The sequence below is a fragment of the Felis catus genome, chromosome C2, assembly GCF_018350175.1.
Source record: "Felis catus isolate Fca126 chromosome C2, F.catus_Fca126_mat1.0, whole genome shotgun sequence".
NCBI classification, from domain to species: Eukaryota; Metazoa; Chordata; class Mammalia; order Carnivora; family Felidae; genus Felis; species Felis catus.
Window position 1 is genome coordinate 57,999,985 of NC_058376.1, and position 14,836 is coordinate 58,014,820.

Here is a 14,836-nt window from a genome sequence, read left to right on the forward strand (position 1 = left end):
GGGGTATGATCCTTCCAGCTTTCTAATTCTTCCTCAAGATTTCTTTGGTTGACATAGGTAGGGTCTTTTGCGGTTCCATGTGAATTTTAGAATTATTTGTTCCAGTTCTGTGAAAAATGCCATTGAAATTTTGATAGGGATTGCATTGGACCTGTAGATTACTTTAGGTGATATGGACATTTTAACAGTATTAATATTCTCAATCCACAAGCACAGAATTCCTTTCCGTTTATTTGTCCATATCCTTTAATTTCTTTCATAAGTGTCTTACAGTTTTCATCTCCTTGGTTAAATTTATTCCTAGGTATTTTACTCTTTTTGATGAGGTTTTGAATGGTATTATTCCTTGATTTTGGTTTCTGGTAGTTCATTATTAATATATAGAAATGCAACAATTTTGGGGGTGCCTGGATGGCTCAGTTGGTTGAGCATCAGACTCTTGGCTCAGGTCATGATCCCAGGATCATGGGATGAAGCTCCAAATCAGGCTCCACAATCTCTTTCTCTCCTTCTGCCCCTCTCCTCTCTCTCTCTTAAAAAAAAGAACTGCAACAATTTTGTATATTGATTTTTATATCCTGTAACCTTACTAAATTCATTTATGTGTTCTAATAGTTTGTTGTTGTTTTTTTGGTGGAGTCTTTAGCCTTTAGGAGAAATTGGTCTATAGTTCTCCTTTTTAGTGGGCTCTCTGCCAGGTATTGGAATCAAGGTAATGATTTCATAGAAAGAGTTTGGAAGTTTTCCTTCCATTTCTATTTTTTGGAACACCTTGAAGAGAATAGGTGTTAACTCTCCCTTAAATGTTTGGTAGAATTCCCCTGGAAAGCTTTCTTGCCCTAGACTCTTGTTTTTTGGGAAATTTTTGATTACTAATTCGATTTCCTTACTGGTTATGGGTCTGTTCAAATTTTCTATTTCTTCCTGTTTCAGTTTTGGTAGTGTATATGTTTCTAGGAATTTGTCCATTTCTTCCAGATTGCCCATTTTACTGGCATAATATTGGCATAATATTGGCATTTTATTGGCATAATTATGGCATAATTGCTCATAATATCCTCTTATTCTTGTTTTTATTTCTGCTGTGTTGATTGTGATCTCTCCTCTTTCATTCTTAAGTTTATTTGGATCCTTTCCTTTTTCTTTTTGATCAAACTGGCTAGTGGTTTATCAATTTTGCTAATTCTTTCAAAGAACCAGCTTCTGGTTTCATTGATATGTTCAACTGTTTTTTCGGTTTCGATAGCATTAATTTCTGCTCTAATCTTTATTATTTCCTGTCTTTGGCTGGTTTGGGGTTTTATTTGCTATTCTTTTTCCAGCTCCTTAAGGCGTAAGGTTAGGCTGTATATCTGAGATCTTTCTTACTTCTTTAGGAAGGCCTGGATTGCTATATACTTTCCTCTTATGACCGCCTTTGCTGCATCCCAGAGGTTTTGGGCTGTGGTGTTATCATTTTCATTGGCTTCAATATACTTTTTAATTTCCTCTTTGACTTCTTGGTTAGCCCATTCATTCTTTACTAGGATGTTCTTCAGTCTCCAAGTATTTGTTACCTCTCCAAATTTTTTCTTCTGGTTGAGTTTGAGTTTCATAGCACTGTGGTCTGAAAATATGCACGGTATGATCTCGATCTTTTTGTACTTACTTAGAGCTGATTTGTGTCCCAGTATATGTTCTATTCTGGAGAACGTTCCATGTGCACTAGAGAAGAATGTATATTCCACTGCTTTAGGATGAAATGTTCTGAATATATCTGGTAAGTCCATCTGGTCCAGTGTGTCATTCAAAGCCATTGTTTCCTTGTTGATGTTTTGATTAGATGATATGTCCATTGCTATGAGTGGGGTGTTGAAGTCTCCTACTATTATGGTATTACTATCAATGAGTTTCTTTATGTTTATGATGAATTTATTTACATATTTGGGTTCTGCCACATTTGGCGCATAAATGTTTACAATTGTTAGGTCTTCTTGGTGGATAGACCCCTCAATTATGATGTAATGCCCTTCTGCATCTCTTGATACAGTCTTTATTTTAAAGTCTAGATTGTCTGATATAAGTATGGCTACTCTGGCTTTCTTTTGTTGACCATTAGCATGATAGATGGTTCTTCATCCTCTTATTTTCAGTCTGAAGGTGTCTTTAGGTCTAAAGTGGGTCTCTTGTAAACAGCATATAGATGGATCTTGTTTTCTTATCCATTCTGTTACCCTATGTGTTTTTATTGGAGCATTGAGTCCATTACATTTAGAGTGAGTACTGAAAGATATTAATTTATTGCCATTATGATGCTTGTAAAGTTGGAGTTTCTGGTGGTGTTCTCTGGTCCTTTCTAATCTTTGTTGCTTTTGATATATGTATGTATATATATTCATCTTTTCTTCCCTCAGAGAGTCCCCCTTAAAATTTCTTACAGGGATGGTTTAGTGGTCACAAACTCCTTTAATTTTTGTTTGTCTGGGAAACTTTTTATCTCTCCTTCTATTTTGAATGACAGCCTTGCTGGATGAAGAATTCTTGGCTGCATATTTTTCTGATTCAGCACATTGAATATATCCTGCCACTCCTTTCTGGCCTGCCAAGTTTCTGTGGCTAGGTCTGCTGCAAACCTGATCTGTCTTCCCTTGTAGGTTAGGGACTTTTTCCTCCTTGCTGCTTTCATGATTCTCTCCTTGCCTGAGTATTTTGTGAATTTGACTATGATATGCCTTGTTGATGGTCAGTTTTTGTTGAATCTAATGGGGGCCCTCTGTGCTTCCTGGATTTTGATGTCTGTGTCTTTCCCCAGGTTAGGAAAGTTTTCTGCTATGATTTGCTCACATAACCCTTCTACCCCTATTTCTCTCTCTTCATCTTCTGGGACCCCTGTTATTCTGATGGTATTCCTTTTTAATGCATCACTAAGTTCTCTTATTTTTATTTCAGGCTCTTTTGCCTTAGTCTCCCTCTTTTTTTTCTGCTTTATTATTCCCCATAGGTTTGTCCACTATATCGCTGATTTGCTGCTCTGCCTCATCCATCCTTGCTATCATGGCATCTATTAGAGATTGCAGCTCAGTTACAACATTTTTTATTTCATCCTGACTAGCTTTTACTTCTTTTATCTCTGCAGAAAGGGATTCTAATCTTTTTTCAACCCCAGCTAGTATTCTTATTATCGTGATTCTAAATTCTGGTTCAGACATCTTGCTTGTATCTGTGTTGATTAATTCTCTGGTTGTCATTTCTTCCTGCTCTTTTTTGGTGAGTTCCTTAGTTTCGTCATTTTGAAGGAAGAAACAGAATTAATAAAGTAAAAAAAAACCCTTAAAATTAAAAAGTTAAAAATAACATAAAGAAATCAAATTAAGGATGCTAGAGCCTAGGTGTTTTTTGGTCTGGTTGTTGAAAGAAGTTTGATAGATTAGATAAAAAAGGGAAAGATAAGAAGAGAAAAAATAGAGAAAAGAAAAAAAGTGGGGGAAAGGAAAACATTTGAAAATTTGAAAAAATGGATACAATAAAATAGAATAAAATGAAATGATGAAAGTAAAATAGAATTGAAAATATCTACAAAAAAGTAAAAAATACAGTAGAAAAAAATTGAAAATCTTTTTAATAAAAATGGAAAATAAAAATATTTTTTTCTCTTTTGTATTCAAGAATAAGAAAAGAAAAAGGAAAAAAATGAATAAAAGGACCAGCGAACAGAATGACGTATGATTGAAATTACATCTGGTTTCCCATAGAAGTCAAGCTATAAAGCACTTTATAGTCTGTAAACTAAGCAGGTGGAGAGGCTTGTGTTTGTCAAGAGTGCAATTGGCCCAGCTGGGTGGGGTTTAGTGTAACGGCTCCATTCTCCACTTAGAGGCACTGCTTAGCTTACTGGGGTGGATTGCTGTGGCATGTCTAGGCATGTATGTGCATGCGTGGGAGGGGCGAAAATGGTGTCACCCAGCTACCCAGTCTCAAGTATGGGAACTCTGTGCTTTCCACAACCAGCAATCAGGCATCCCTCCTTTGTCTCTGGCTTCTTTCCACCCCTGCTTCTTGTCTGTGACCAAGCCATCAGGTGCCAGGTGGCACCTCCCTCCTGAGTTTTATCTCAAATAGGGCTGCGTTTCTCACCCCCTCACTTCTGAAGGACTGTGGTTTTGATCTGCTCAGGTCCTCTAGGGGAGAGTCTCACTGAGCAATGGCTGGGTGCCCGCCCACCCCCAGGAACGTTTACAAGACCACAATGATGCCAATTCCCACACTGATGCCAATGGGCTGGGTGCTAGCCCACCCCAGGAAAAGTTCACGTGATCTTGTAGCAGCAGTGTTTCAGGGTTTATGGAAAATCACAACACACATCTGGCACCAGGCTTCACCTTTAACATCCTTGTTCCAACACCAGCGAATATGGTTGTTCTCCAGAGTCCATTGGGACCTTTGCCTGTGTGGTGGCTGCACAGCCTCTACCAGATGTCCTCCCAACAGGAGAACCACCTCTCCCCGTGTGGCCTGAGGACCCCTTGGACCTCGCTCTCTGCTCCTGGGGATTCACCCTTCCCACCAGAGCACCACCAGGTACCAAGCTATGGAGCCTCAGACTCTGTGCTCCCCTATTTATAGAGTCTTAATGGAATTTAAACACTCTCCTTTATCCTTTTTGTTCAGTCCCTGCAGCTGATTCCACTTTTTCACCTTCTCTCCAGCTGCTTTTGGGGGAGGTGCTTTTCCTGTACTCTCCCCCCATGTCTCTGTCCTCTTTCCACAAGCAAAAACAGCTCCCTGCCCACCATGTCTTCTCTCTTCCCCAGTTCACCTCTCCATGCTGCATACCTGCCAAGTTCTGTGGTTCAGGTTGTGAAGATTGTTGTGTTAATCCTCAAACCAGTTTTCTAGATGTGCAAGATGGTTTAGTGTTGATCTGGCTGTATTTCAGCAATGAGAGACGCAAAAAAAACCTTTCATGCTTTTCCACCATCTTGGCCCCTCCCCCCTCATTCAAAATTTTAAATAAGCAATAATTAATTTGTTATTATCTCTCCTGGAAAGCCTTGAGAATGGAATAATCTGATGATATTAGTTAATACATAGACATGTTTCCTTTAATAAAGTAGTGGGAAAATGAATACCCTTTTATAAAAATTTAAGGTTTTAACAAGGACAAATGCATGGATAGATGGAGATCCCATCTCTCTCAGAGGCTGTCAGCAAAAAAACACTGTGGAAAGAACCAATGCTCTCCTTAGAAAGTGAAGTTGGATTTATTTTAACACCATTAAATGCTGGTTTAACTCTCTTTTAAATGTGTGAAGTTAAAAACTGAGTTTAAATATGTTATTTTTAAAAATCTAAACTTGATATGTTACCTTCATCCAGCTTCCCCTAATGTTAGCATCTTATATAACTCGAGTACATTTGTCAAAGCTAAAAAATTAATCTTGTTACAATACTGTTAATTAAACTACAGACTTGATTTGTATTTCACCTGTTTTTTCCACTTATGTTCTTTTTCTGTTTCAACTGTATTACATGTAGCCAAAATGCCACCTTACTGTCCTCTAATCTGTGACAGTTCCTCAGTCTTTTCTTGTTCCTTATTTATTGAGAATTTTGAAGAATAGTGGTCAGATATTTTGTAGAAGGCCCCTTGATTCTGGTTTGGTTTGATGTTTCCTTATGATTAGACTGGAATTATGGACTTGGGGGAGACATGCTGAGGAGGTGAGGGACCGTTACATTATATCATACCATATTGGATACATATTATTAACATGATTTATCACTGATGATGGTACCATTGATCTCTTGGTTAAGGTGGTATTTGTCATGGCTCTCTACTCTGAAGTTATTATTTTTCCTTTCATATTCTATTCTTTGGAAGTGAGTCACTAAGTTCAATGAACACTCAAGCAGGGGAGAATTAAGCTCTGCCTCCTGAAGAGGGGAAGAACTATATATATATATATATCTTAGAATTCTTGTCTATGGAAGATTTGTCTCTTCTCCGGTATTTATTTCTTATTCAGTCATTTATTTCCCTTAGTATGGGCACATGGATATTTGTTTAATTCTTCGAGTGTTAATCCAATGCTATAGTTCTTTATTTTGTTGCTCAGATTGTTGCAGTTTTGGCCATTGGGAGCTCTGTTGGGTTGGTTCCTGTGTCCTTTTGACATATGTCCATCTTTTTTCCTTTCCTTTTTCTTTTGTTCTTTTATTTTTAAATCCCTTTCTTTCTAGCACTACAAGATACTCCAGGTTCATCTTTCTTTTCCCTGCCCCAGCCCAAGAATTAGCCACATCTCCAAGGAGCCTTGTTAACGAACTTATTTTTTATTCATGAACTCAGAAACTTAAAATAAGCCTTATTTTCACTTAAGTGTCTGAAAGCTGAGGCAAATATGCAGATGGTCCATCTTATGCATATGGATCTTCCCTTGATCATTTAACTTTTACAGTGTCAGAAATCATATCTGACATGCAATTGAAGAACTTGCCAGTTATCAGAAAGCTTATTTTTATGGTTTTAGCCAGATGAATGCCATCTACACAAGGTCTGAAAAGGTGAATATTATTCCTGTTCAGTCAGATCTTTAGTGACCAGGAATAATTTAATTAAATTCTGCTCTAAGCAATAATGCAATGGCAATTTGTGTTTTCGAATATAGTAGAGATTAGTGTACATTTCTTAGCTTGCACTTTCTAAATATATTTCCTAGTTTATATGGCCTGAAATATGTTACCAACATTGTTGAGCTCTGGACAGCTGGCCAGAGCTAAATGCAAGCTATTCTCCCCTATGAGCCATATGTTCTGGGAATCACATTGCTGATGGATTTAAACCCTTTGCTGTGATCAGGAAGAAAGTAGGTGTGTCTAAAATATTCTACACAGAATCCAGGCACAACCAGGGAGAGACACAATTTATTGCCACTTCTCTGGTCTTATGAATGCAGAAAGGACAGAAAGTAGATTGTCAATGTGGAAAAAGACTACAGTAGAGATTGCATTTTCAGGAGATCACATTTTTAAAAATGTTTCATTGTTTAATTCATTTCTTTTCAAAAAATATTATTACAACCTTCCTAGATAAGTTCAATTTCCTTCGCTAACCCCCACATTGAAATACCTCACAGCACAATATCCTAATATTGAAAAGTTAGGAAAAAAACCTCTTTCTTAATAACCTTATAGTCTCCATGATGCAATGTTCATTTGATTTACTGCTTCAATATGTTCTCTTTAATGACAAGTTGCTTTGGTAATGGTCAAAAATCAGTAGTTTTATTGTCATGTTCCTTAATTTTAATGGCCTATATATTACTAGGAGACAGAAAGAAGACATATACTACAGTAAAAAAAATGTTGGGCAAAGAACTAATTCATGCTTATGTTTGGACATGGAGAACCAGTCTGGCCTTATAAAATGAATTTATCAAAACCTTTGTTTCAACACTCCTGCTTTTACATTATTGGAAGAAATTTCTGATAATCTCATTTCCTGAATAGTCTGAATGGGCCACACTGGTCAAGTTTTCATTCTGCCTCATCATTCACAATATCTTTAGCTCCATGGAAACCAGCAAAACAGAGAGAAGAAGAAAGAAAGGTAGGTCCTCACAATAATGTTAATTATATAACCAGGTTTTATGCTATCACAAAATGCCTTCTTATGTGCCATCTCTTTTGATACTCTTAATAAGTTTTACCTAGACATTGATTCAGGTAAATCACTGAAGCTCTGATTCAGAGCTCCTTGGGCGTCATTTGAAATACTGAAGTGCTATTTACTAATGGCAGGACCAGAGCTCCAAGTAAGGATGGATGGATCTCAGGGTCTTCTTTACACACCCAAGTAGCCTAAGGATTTCCAGAGAAGATAGCTCTCCCTTAGCCCACAATGCCTTTAGAAAGTGCATTTAGCCAGAGACACCAGAAAATAAAAGGTACACAAATACAGTGAAGGGATTAGTGGGATGGCATCAACTTCATTGGAGAACTGGAAAATACGAATGGCCTAATCATAAGGATATAAAAGATCATATTTGCTGTTACTGTTTCCAGTTTTATTGACTTGGTGAACAGCCCAAGGAGAGATATGGTAGATAGGCCGTGAAAGGGGCTATGGTGACAGAGATCCTTTGAAGTAGCCAAGAACACCGAAATTCCCCCATTCCAATAGCACCAACTGTGGCCAAAGATACACTTGGTATGACTGAAGTACCAGGTTCCAAAGTTAGGAAGAGCCTCAGACATTCCCTTATTTTATAAATGTGAAACAAAGTTGAGAACTTGTCCAACTCCACTCAGATGGTTTCTCCTACTTTGAAAACCTCCACAAAAGTGTAGTGGAGGGGCGCCTGGGTGGCGCAGTCGGTTAAGCGTCCGACTTCAGCCAGGTCACGATCTCGCGGTCCGTGAGTTCGAGCCCCGCGTCGGGCTCTGGGCTGATGGCTCAGAGCCTGGAGCCTGTTTCCGATTCTGTGTCTCCCTCTCTCTCTGCCCCTCCCCCGTTCATGCTCTGTCTCTCTCTGTCCCCAAAATAAATAAACGTTGAAAAAAAAATTAAAAAAAAAAAAAAGTGTAGTGGAAGCCTCTCCTCCATACCCCTTTCCGTGTTCATCATTGTTAACTATCATGATATTTCTCCCAAGGTTTAGCTTGAATCTCTCAGGCTGCATTTTATGCTCTTTCCCTTGAGAAAAAGGATAAAATAAAATATATATACTCTTTTTTGTGAATCTTCTTATCTCAATGGAACATTCTTCAATTTTAGATATGATTGGGGAGAATCTTCTTTTTAAGACTGACAAAAAAAAAAAATCTGATTCATACCTACCTCATTAACCCATCTTTTTCAAGCAAGTCCTCTTCCCCCTTCTTCACTGGAGCTTTGTTTTTCACAATAGACTGTTCTCTTATGCTAATACTTTTGTCTTAAAATGTTAAGCATGAATGCCACTTCATTTAGACAGACTTCTGTCAATAAAACTTACATGAAATGTAGCAAAAATACCTAGATTTTTATTTTTCATAGCTTTGCAGATTACTGCTCTGCCGCATGGCAACATTAACTTCATGGAACAATGACAATTAAGACTCTACCGGGGAAAAGCACCATTGCAAAGTTCTTGAAACCACATCAGCATAAGGAGTTCTTGGCAAAGACTTAGTATCTGTGGATAATGATAGAATGCAATTGTCATGAAAAGCTAACCTTAACCTAAGTTAAATTTCTCTCACCAGGAATGTGTAAACTAATAGATCCTGATGTTAGTTTACATGTTAATCCAAATTTAGCGTGGAAATAAGGAGATTTTTTTCACTCTAGAATCGGCCAAGTTATAAAATATGTTTTAAAGAAAGTGGATATTTAGTAAGCATTAGCACATCTAGTTGGTAAGCATTAGCATATCTAGTACAGAGAAGACATGCCTAGGACACCTACATGCAGGAGGGAGGCATCCAGTAAAGGTGTGGTGCTCAAGTTGACTTGTAACAAGGAGAATTAAATAGCCTACAGTTACCGATTACTGAATATCCAAAAATGGCCATTAGCTCCTTGGATGTCCTTTATCCAAACTCATGGCTATTGGGAACAGCTTTCTGTTGGCTAAAATAATGACTTTGGAACATTGTGGATATTACTTCCCTCTTTGTCATTTTCCTTCCAGCTAGAGCTCATTATCTGGTATTATGCAGCTGATGCTAGTTTGAGGCCCAAGATGATGGGATGAGACGTTTTGGCAACTTTAGTAATGAGGGCAGATTCCCTAGGTGCTGCCACTGTTTCATACTGCTGTATTTGGAGAAGTCCTTGCATGTCATCTAACATCTCTTTTCAGATAAGAAACTCTGGCATAGGCAGATTGAGTTACTTGCTCAGGACACCTAGCTTATTAGTGACAGAGCTTCAAAAAAAACAAAAAACAAAAAACCACCACCACCACCAACAGCAAACCCCAAAAACAACCCAGGTATCCTGACTTTCATGCTGGTGCTATCCAACTATAGTTCACGAAACTACCTCTTGATCCTCTAAGTGAGATGTTAGAGGAACTTCTAGTTCAAAGTCATGGCAGCACCATGTAAAACTCAGTGTATGGTGACCAGAAACACTGTAGGGCAGGGGGGTGGAGTAGGATCTGGATCTCATAATGAATGAGTGCAAAAGCACTAGGGAGGGCTCCCTGGGAGATCGCATGGAGAGGAGGGCAGGGGAAGAATAGGAAAATGCCTGGGGCTTGAGGAACATTCTACTATTTTTTGTTCTTTGCTTGTTTTATTTCTTTGTTGTTTTTATTGTTGTTGTGTAGTCTCACCCCTTTACATTAGAAGCCAACCAAACCTCAACTAAGGCCTTCAGTGTTTAAATTTCAGTGCCTTAAGCAACAATAATAAACACCCTTCCATTTATTCAATGATACGGGTCAGAAAGTATGTTAAACCCTTTAACTGCCTTAGACAATTTAATCACCATAAATTTTTGGGCATGCAGAAGGTATCATCTTTGTTGTTATCCTCGGGCTGTACTTCCAACTTTCCATCTGCCTTTCCAGAGCTTCATGTCTAGATTCTGTCTCTTTGTGCAGCAACTGGACTGAGTTTGGGCTCTTCATTCTGGCTGCACTATGGACAGTCAGACTAAGGAGCCATCTCCCCTAATACTTGACTCCATGCAGGCTCCAGAAACCCTTCACTGGTCTGGCCTCCTGAAGGTAATTACTGGCCCTAGAATTAGAGCCTCTACTGCGAAGCTCCTTCCTGAGAGCCGGGAAAACCCACCGGCCCTTGTTATCCTCTGTGTAAATGTGATTTAATGTCATTTTTTTTTCAACTGAGAAATTCCATGTTAATTCAAAGTTAGTCATGTAATATGATAGTACAAACCTCACTAGGCTAGAGCTGCCAAACTGGTTATTTACCCAAAGTTCACATACTCCATGCTAATTTACCTCTGTGACTTTGCACTTGCAATTTAGAACACTTTTCTTCCTTCATCTATCTGGAAGTGTTGAACTCTGTCTTTCAAGCTCAGCTAAAACGTCTGTTCTGTTGACTTCCCCAATCACTCTGGGTTCTTCCCCCCCCCCTGCCCCCCCACTGTGGGGAGACTGTATTTGTACAGGAAGAAAAGAAATTGTGAAAATGGAGTTCTAAAGTTGTCAGGAACCTTAAAGGTCAATTAATCAAGCTTCTAATTTTACAGGGTAAAAGATCAGGGAAATATAGGAGTGGTAAGAAGATCAATGAATAAAGACTTTTCGATACAGAACAGAAATTATGACTTAAGTTGCCTCATTTCTAATCCAGGGTCTCTTCAACATGTAGGTTGTAGCCACATTAAATTCTAGAATTTAACATTCTCGACAGAGGAGATGCATTTGGCTGACTGCCTCATCACTGTTCTGTGATTACAGTGTGCAGGGCAGTAACTTCTCTTAAAAAGGAGGTTGAGATGAGCATTTCACTTTGTGTTTCTGACCACAGGCACATTAATGGAGCACCCTGAATGTCAGATTAATATTATCAGAAAGGGGCAGCATAATCTGCCTGCTCAGGAATCTGTGCAGCTTTGAAGAATGAGGGGAAAGAAACAAGGACCAATGAGGATAGATCATTGAATAAGAAAGACCATGACAAACTGATTTTGTGAATTAATGCACAAAGGAAAGATCTCCAGTATACCAGTTCCTTTATGACTGGCAGGTAAATGTCTATCTATTGGTAGGAAAATATTCACTGGACAGTAGAGTGACCAGTACTATTTGAGAAAATGAAAAGCTATTGAAAAGGAATAATAGAATCAAACAGGCAGTGAGAAGTTCAGAGAACTCTTCAACAAAAGGAAAGCAAGCAACTTTCTAATGACAGCCTATCCTAAATGTAGCTGTATATCCAGAGGGGGGGAAAAAAAAGATTGAGAACAAATTCTCCAACAATTGAATTTATGGTAATGGAATGTAAGCACATCGGCTCACTAGGACGGAGGACTCAACAAATAATAAAGTAGGGGAAAAAATAACTTTGCCCTTCAGAAATACATTTTTTAACTTTAGGTAGCAAGAGTGGAGAGATTTCTTGATGCAAAATGCCTGAAGTCCTGCTATTGCATTAGCCTTTATGGTTGGGAATTGGACGATTCACCAGAAGCACCGAGGGATCAAAGCAGAAGGTGAATGCCCCGAGTCTGAGAGAGCGTCGGACGCATGAGGAGAAGCAAAGGCAAGTTTTCTGTGAATGCCAAGTGCACGTTCCCCTGGGTAGAAGGGAGGACAGCTGTTAGGTTGCTCCCTGATGGAGTTAATCTTGACAAGCTTTTTGGCAGTTGTTTCATCTTTATGATACCATAAGATAAAAATAGTAATCTCTGTTAGAGCTTTACGGTTTTTTAAATGCTTCAAATTACATGACTTTTAATAGCCTATGCTCACAATCACCCTGGGAGTTAATGCATTTTTATTGTCTGGGCTGATCTGGGACAAGTCACAGTCCCCTCCACTTTGTTCCTAGCCATCACCACTTCGTGTGATCCTGACCCTATTGTTCCCTCCATTAAGGCCTGACTTGTCTCTGACCCTTGCCTCTGACTCCCATTTACTGGTCTGCCTTTGCTCTTTGAACTTTTCAAAATGCTCATGGGTGCACAGCCGGACTCCAAGTCCTCCAAATACTTGAGGCGACTTATCCAGTACTTTCCACTTTTTACCACCAGCCAAGTCCCCCCATTCTTCCTATCCCTCACCCAGGTAATTCTCTTCTTTACCCATCCAGTGGGTGAGAAATAAACCCGATTTCCTGATTGCCTAGTATTCTAGCTGGGCCCACTTTTTAGACAAGGAAACTGAAGCTGAGAGAAGTTTCCTTGACTAAGAAGATCACATGTCTCATAAATGCTTGAATTATAACCCAAATTCAAGCTACCTCTAATTATCAATAGGCTATACATTAGCCACCCTTTTTATACTCTCCAATCATATATCACTCAACAGCAAATGCTTTTTCAAGGTAAATTAACTGTCTTTCCTCTAAAAATGTCAAGACAGGGGCTGCCTCGTATCTCTTAATTTTGCAAGTTTAGTGGCAGGACCATGCACGGGCTGGGTTGCTTTGGCTTAGTGTAAGTTATATCAGATAGGGATAACATCAGACAAATCCAGACAGAATTATGTAGTAAACCTACAGCCACAGTTAGGGAGGTTTGTATGCTCACATGTGTGCATGTATGTGTAGCTTGGAGGGGAAGTTCAGAAGCAGTGGTCAGGGATCCAGTGAAGAACATGGCCGAGGGTCTCGTCATGGAGGGTCTGTATGTAATATTAAGAAATTTACATCTTAAAGACGTGAAGACTTGAATGAGACTTAAAGCGATTTTCAGCAAAAGAGTAATAGAATCACATTTATGGTGTTTATATTGCATTTTATGCCTTCGCACTTGTATGTACCATGTATATACTCCCAACAGACTTAAAGACATAAACAAAATGGTCAAAGTCCTGAGGGGATTCTCAAACCATAAGCACAGCCAACAGGATCATCTTTCATCAAGCAAATTAATTCCAGCATCCCTGTTTATATCTTCTTGATGATTTATAAATTTCATACAAAACAAAGATTAAATTAAATTATGTGCAAAAACATATTTTAAATCAGATATCAACTCCAGAGTTATGGAACTATTTTCCATTTCATTTTAGAATACAATTGCAGAAAACATATTGTGTATTATATACCATTTAATGAATTTAATTTCCATTAATAATAGTACCTTTTTGGAGATGTCCTTGGCTGACCTCTCTTGGTTTCCCAAAAACAGAAAGATAGATAACAAGTAGGCTGTTCATCAAGTGACATTGCTTTTATCTGGAAACATCCCATTGCTGTTGAAAGTTTTTTTTTTTTAAATAAGTTGAAAGTCCTGAATTGCCTGAGTTGTAGTTTTCTCATATGAATATATAATAAATCATCCTCAAAGTCTGACTGTATAAACAAATAGTTTCTGTTCTAAAAAGGGCTTGCTCTGGGGCCCAGAGAATCAAAACAACTTTCAGGGAAACTAAAATAAGGCTGTCAGCCTTTATAAATTATCTCTTGGATTGTAATAATAAAAAAGCAGTGCTTAGACCCAAACAGTGGCATCTACTGTGTCCTTCGCTTCTACTTACAAGTACCAGGGGTGACCCATAAGGCAAAATAATCAGCATCCCCGACAACCAATCCCTGAAAAGCAGAGAGATGGCTAATTTCTAGGAGATTAGCCAGGACAACAAGCATAGACACAGAGAGGTTGTGAAAAACCTCATTAATCATGAATAAAGCAGGAAGCCACCATCGGTCATTTCAAGAGCTATAACTTCATAAGAAACCCGAAAAGCAGAGTTTAATCAGTATGTTAAAAGCTCAACCACAAAGACCTAAGTCAGAGCAAATAATGCCAAGAGTCAGAGAATTTAGAGAACTTAATCCTGAAAAGACATGCCCCTTGTTTAACACCGCATCGATGTTACTGTACAATTGCATATTACTATATAGTAAAATTTGAATATCCATTATAGTACAATTTATAGTACAATTTGAATATTCAATTAAGTATACAATTGAAGACTCAATTGCTTCCCATGCATGTCCCAAACAGGCTGTTAAGGTGGTAGCCGTTATAACAGATATTTTTCTAACTCATGGTTTAGAACTTCTTGAGAACGATTGCTCAGGTATGTGAGGGAAGGAAAGGGGAAGAGGGTCCCATTGGTAAACCCAGATTTTCTGTATTTTGCTCATCAAAACAGAAGGCTGTAGTTAATTTGTCTGGTCCTTCCTGGAAAGCAGTTTAGGCATCATCTGTTGATACATATCCCTT

General features: G+C 38.5%; 1 long non-coding RNA gene across 1 annotated transcript in view; it reads left to right on the top strand.

Annotated features, from left to right (window-relative positions):
* The window catches only part of LOC111562216, a 196,615-nt gene extending 182,807 nt beyond the window's left edge, over window positions 1-13,808 (top strand). The window contains exon 3 of the long non-coding RNA XR_002745262.2: window positions 12,039-13,808. This is a non-coding gene — a long non-coding RNA (uncharacterized LOC111562216). The remainder of the gene's footprint in view (window positions 1-12,038) is intronic.
* Window positions 13,809-14,836: the final 1,028 nt, after the last annotated feature.